Genomic DNA, 6,413 nt, shown 5'->3' on the forward strand with positions numbered 1-6,413 from the left:
GATGTGTTTATTGTGCAAAAGATACAACTTGCAAATCACAGCTGATTACGCATAAGAGGACCCATACAGGAGAGAAGCCATAAAATTTCTCCAAATGTGGTAAATACTCTACTGAGCATGGCAATGTGGTGAGACATCAGAGGACTGACATCACGTATGAGTGCCTGGATAATGTGAAAGTTTCATTTAAAATTCCCACGTGATGAGACAACAGAGGACTTACACAGGACATAAACCCTATGAATGTCCTGATTGTGGTAAAGGCTTCAATTACAATTACCACCTAGTAATACACCAGAGGACTCACACAGGAGAGAAACCCTTTGAATGTCTTTATTGTGGTAAAGGTTTCAGTGACAATTCCAGCCTGGTAACACATCAGAGGACTCACACAGGAGATAAACCCTTTGAATGTCCTGATTGTGGTAAAGGCTTCAAATACAATTACCACCTAGTAATACACAAGAGGACTCACACAGGAGAGAAACCCTTTGAATGTCCTGATTGTGGTAAAGGTTTCAGTAACAGTTCCAGCCTGACGAGACACCAGAGGACTCACACAGGAGAGAAACCTGTTGAATGTCCTTTTTGTGGTAAAGGTTTCAGTGACAATTCCAGCCTTGTGAAACACCAGAGGACTCACACAGGAGAGAAACCCTTTGAATGTCTTTATTGTGGTAAAGGTTTCAGTGACAATTCCAGTCTGGTAACACATCAGAGGACTCACACAGTAGAGAAACCCTTTGAATGTCCTTATTGTGGTAAAGGTTTCAGTGACAATTCCAACCTGGTAACACATCAGAGGACTCACACAGGAGAGAAACCCTTTGAATGTCCTTATTGTGGTAAAGGTTTCAGTAATAATTCCAACCTGGTAACACACCAGAGGACTCACACAGGCGAGAAACCCTTTGAATGTCCTGATTGTGGTAAAGGTTTTAGTAACAGTTCCTACCTGACGAGACACCAGAGGATTCACACAGGAGAGAAACCCTTTGAATGTCATTATTGTGGTAAAAGTTTCAGTGACAATTCCAACCTGGTAACACACCAGAGGACTCACACAGGCAAGAAACCCTTTGAATGTCCTTATTGTGGTAAAGGTTTCAGTGACAATTCCAGCCTGGTAAAACATCAGAGGACTCACACAGGAGAGAAACCCTTTGAATGTCCTTATTGTGGTAAAGGTTTCAGTAATAATTCCAGCCTTGTGAAACACCAGAGGACTCACACAGGGGAGAAACCCTTTGAATGTCCTTATTGTGGTAAAGGTTTGAGTTCCTATTCTAGCCTGGTGGGACACCAGAGGACTCACACAGGAGAGAAACCCTTTGAATGTCCTGTTTGTGAAAAATATTTCAGTAATAATTCCAGCCTTGTGAAACACCAGAGGACTCACACAGGGGAGAAACCCTTTGATTGTCCTGATTGTTAAAAATGTCTCAATACCAACTCCAGTCTGGTGAGACACCAGACAACTCACACTGGAGAAAAACCCTTTGAATTTCCTAACTGGGAAAAGTTTAGTTAGTAATTCTCACCTTGTTCAAGTTCAAGTTCAAGTTTATTGCATTTATATCCCGCCCTTCTCCCAATGGACTCAGGGCGGCTTACAGCCAATTAAAAACAGAACAATCTGTACAATTCTACAAAATTTAAAATCAATTAAAAGATATATTCAATTAAAAGATATATTCAATAGGCCTATTCATATATTCAATAGGCCTATTCACCTTGTGAGACACCAGAGGACTCACACAGGAGAGAAATCCTTTGAATGTCCTGACTGTGGGAAAACTTTCAGTCACAATTCCAGCCTGGTGAGGAACCAGAGGACTCGCAAAGGAGTAAGGACCCATCCTACTTTGCATCTTAAGAAGACAGAACTCTTGGAATATTTCTTCCAACAGGCGCCTTTATTAAGAAAAGATGGTTGCAGGCGTTCTAGACAGGACCTGGGGCTGAAGCCCTCCCATTCAAGGTTTTAAATGGCCCCAAGCAGCCCCCCACCCCACTGTCCTTCCAGCGACAATCCCAGGCGTTACATTTCCACCCCCTTTTTCCTGACGGCCGGCGGAAGGGAGACTTCAGAGAGGAGTACATGAAAGGTGATGGGCCCTATTGTTATGGTTAGTCCTTTTGGTGATATCCACATTCAGTCCCTTTGAAGTTGTAATGAAGGAAGTGAGAGCCATAAAACCCCTTTGCTCATCCCCCTTCCCCTTCGTAGTATGACAGAATCCAGAGAGGGCAGAAATGGGGTTTTCCATAGTCGATAACTAGAGATGAAATATAATTGGATTTTGACGTCCTGCCCCCTTAAAAATAAGATAGATCCACCTGAAAAGAAAACAAAACAGGTATAAAAGTTAGTCTGGCTTGTTAGGATACTGTGTGTGAAACTTTTTTAATAGCTTCGGGGCTCTGACATGACGTTTATGGACCCACTTGTTTTTTGAGGCAGGGAGGTGTTTCCATGCTACTAGGTACTGAGTTGCTCCATGATATCTCCTAGAATCTAGGATTTCCTTTATCTCGAAGTGTTGTTCGCCCTCCACCATGATTGGAGGTGGGGGGGGATTTTTGGCCGTTACGATGACTGATGCTCTCTTTTCAGCAAGCTGCAATGAAAAATTGGGTATATTTTCCTGAGATTTTTGGGTAATTCTAATTCTACTGTTACTGGGTTTATGATTCTTTTAATTGGAAAAGGCCCTATATATTTTGGTCCACGTTTTTTACAGGGTTGTAGGGACTTTAGGCATTTTGTAGATAAGTACACCATTTCTCCTATAATGAATGGTGTAGGCTCAACCCTTTTTTTATCGGCTTGTGCTTTGTATGCCTGCCTAGCTTCATCTAGTGCTTTTCTAACTATTGGCCAGGTGTTTTGTAATTGTTCCATTCTTTCAGTGATGGGATCGCCGGTTCGTTTGGGGTTAGTTCCGGCATGGGGTTGAAACTTTTACCGGTGGCTATTTGAAAAGGAGTGTAACCTGTGCTGGAGTGCTGCATTATTGTAGGCAACTTCTGCGAAAGGGAGTAGGTCCGTCCAATCGGACTGTTGGAAATTAATAAAGCATCTTAAATATTGCTCAAGTACTGAGTTCTAATGTTCCGCTTGTCCATTCGACTGAGGGTGATGGCTAGATGTCAGTCCCTGAGTGGTCCCTAAGAGGGATAAAAATTCCTTCCAAAATGCAGACGTAAATTGCACTCCCCTATCAGAGATGATGCGTTGGGGTGCCCCATGCAATCTGTAAATATGCTGGATGAAAAGTTTTGCTAAGACTTTTGCGGTGGGAAACTTTTGGCAAGAGATAAAGTGCACCTGTTTGGAAAACAAGTCCATGACCGTCCAGACAACAGTATTCCCATTGCTTTCTGGTAATTCCACTATAAAATCCATGGCTATTTCCCTCCAGGGGGCTGAGGATTTGCCACTGTTTGTAACAGTCCGAGCGATTTCCCTTGCAACCTCTTGGCAGTTGCACACTTTGGGCAGCTGGCCACGTAACTTTCTATGTCCTTTTTTATGGATGACCACCAAAATTGCCGTTTAACTAAGTGTAATGTTTTTAAAAATTCAAAATGCTCTGCTAATTTTATGTCGTGGCAAAACTGCATGAATGTGACTCTTTGGGTTGTTGGTATATATAACCTTTCCCCCACCCAAGGAAGCCCGTCTATCATGGTGCACACGTGTTTATTTTTCTGGAACCATTCATCTGTTTCCAAACTTTTCCGGAATTCAATTCCGGTTTGGCTGCCCAGCTGTGGTTTTAATTTAACTTGGGCTCTGGTGGTTACTGGCGCTGCCAGTTGTGATTCAACCATCATCGGTTTAGAGTTGATAGCTTGCGTGCTGTTATATTGGGCCATGCGAGTTAGTGCATCTGCCAGGAAGTGCTTTCCCCCCGGCAAATGCTTGAGCATAAATTGGAACTTGTGAAAATGCTGGGACCAGCAGGCTTGCTTGGGGTTGAGCTTCCTGGGTGTTTTCAGGGCTTCCAAATTTTTGTAGTCTGTCCACACCTGGAAAGGGATTTTGTTGCCTTCAAGGAACTGGTGCCACGTGAGTAATGACCAACGTATCCCGTATGCCTCTTTCTCCTACACGGGTTAACGCTGTTCCGTTTCCGTGAGTTTCTTGGATGTATACACACAGGGTTGCAATACCCCTTCATCGTTTTCTTGTAATAGTAGAGCCCCCACTGCGACATCACTTGCATCCGCCTGTATTACAAAGGGCTTATCCATGTCCGGGTGCCTCAGTACTGGTTCGGCAGAAAAAAGTCTCTTTAATCTCTCAAACGCTGCTTGGCACTCCATTATCCATGTTAGTGGCTGGCTAGGTTTTATTGAGGATGCTCCCTTCGTTTTTAGTAAGTTCGTGAAGGGCAGGGCTATCAGGGCAAATGAGGGGATGAATTGGCGGTAAACGTTTGCGAAGCCCAGGAAACTTTGCAGTTTCTTTCTTGTGCGGGGTGGTGCCCATTGTAATACGGCTCTGACCTTCTCTGGGTCCATTTCAATGCCCTGTGGGGATATGTGATAACCTACGTAGTCTAACCTTTCCTGGTGGAATTCGCATTTCGAGAGTTTGGCATATAGGTGGGCGGCTCTCAGTTTCTTTAAAACTGCCCTGACTAGGTTGACATGTTCCTCTTTTGATTCGGTGAAGATAAGAATGTCGTCTAAGTAAACCAGGACCCCCTTAAATAGGTGCTCCCTTAGAACATCATTGATTAATTGCATAAATACTGCGGGGGCCCTTTCCGGGGAGTTTTCTCCCTTCCCTGCTCCGTCGTCTGACACAGTAATTATTGCAAAGTCCCCCGGCAAGGTTCTCCCTTTCAGGTGGGCTAATTCTGCAGGTCCTGTCTAATGTAAGGACCCACCCCACTTTGCATCTTAAGAAGACAGAACTCTTGGAATATTTCTTCCAACAGGGATCTTTATTAAGAGAAGATGGTTGCAGGCGTTCTAGACAGGACCTGGGGTCCAAGCCCTCCTATTCAAGGTTTTAAGTGGTTCCAAGCAGCCCCCACACCCCACCGTACTTCCAGCGACAATCCCAGGCGTTATATTTCCACCCCCTTTTTCCTCATGGCCGGCGGAAGGGAGACTTCAGAGAGTAGAACATGAAAGGTGATGGGCCCTATTGTTATGGTTAGTCCTTTTGGTGATATCCACATTCAGTCCCTTTGAAGTTGTAACGAAGGAAGTGAGAGCCATAAAACCCCTTTGCTCATCCCCCTTCCCCTTCGTAGTATGACAGAATCCACAGAGGGCAGAAATGGGGTTTTCCATAGTCGGTAACTAGAGATGAAATATAATAGGATTCTGACAGAAACCATACGAGTGTCTAGACTGGGAAAGAGTTCACTGCTAGGTCTAACTTTATACATCATGTGCTTGTACACATGGGAAAAATCATTTAAGTGCCCTGAGTGTGGACGATTCTTCTGGAAATATTCCATTTTTACCGCACAGAGGAAAATCCGCATGTAGCCCCAAGTGATAAGCGTAGAGAAGGTTTGAATTTCGTTTCTAATGTCCCATAATGTCCTGCTGAGAAATTTACTAATTTATTTACAACGAATTTGCCAAATTTTGAACCATATGTCATTCTAAGAGGGATGAATTTGTTAAATAATACTGTATGCTTTTCCCCCTTTTTTATTTTATTTCTTGATATAAGTAATATAATACTGTTCAAATGGCTTAGAAGATGAAGGAAATGTTTTAGATAATTAAATGTGTTTGAATTATGGAAATTATAATGTATAAAAAAGAAAAAAATGTTTTGAATAAGAGTTAAAGGATTAGATGACCAGACACATTAAATGGAATATTTAAAGATTAAATATATTTTTAATTATGGTTAAAAAGAATAAGAAATTTGGGGGGGTGAATATATATTAGCAAGAGGAATATATATGTTTTAAGTAGTATTTTACTTTTTATGTTTCTTTACTATTGTTATCCTTTCCTTTTGTTTACTGTTTTTACCTATTCTTTAAGAAATGTAAAATCGTGGAGATAGGAAAAATGGATTTAAATCTTTAAATGTAATTAACTGTTGAGAAGATCTTAACCAGCAAGAATACTTTGAACTTTATGGGGGGAACAAATTTAAATATGGACTGTAACAGGATATAAGATGCTTAGATAGAAAAGAAATATTATATTGATGTGATCATTATTTCTAGGAATATTGGGGAAAAATCATATATGTAACTGTTATTTATCGAAATAATAAGAACTGTATTAATTCAAGGTTTGCAAAGAAGATATTTTGGGGAAAAGGGGAAATCAACTAAATGTACTATGTGGATTAAGGATGATAGAAACCAATTGTTAATGATTTTTCTTTACAAATATAAACCCAGCAAACACACTGTTTACCA

The 6,413-nt window shown here is 41.6% G+C and overlaps 1 pseudogene; it reads left to right on the top strand.

The window, feature by feature from the left end:
- Positions 1-202: 202 nt before the first annotated feature.
- LOC107301541 lies at positions 203-1,240 on the top strand (annotated as a pseudogene).
- The last annotated feature ends 5,173 nt before the right edge of the window (positions 1,241-6,413 follow it).

This window comes from Protobothrops mucrosquamatus, unplaced genomic scaffold, assembly GCF_001527695.2.
Source record: "Protobothrops mucrosquamatus isolate PMUCROS unplaced genomic scaffold, P.Mucros_1.0 scaffold14201, whole genome shotgun sequence".
Lineage (NCBI taxonomy): Eukaryota > Metazoa > Chordata > Lepidosauria > Squamata > Viperidae > Protobothrops > Protobothrops mucrosquamatus.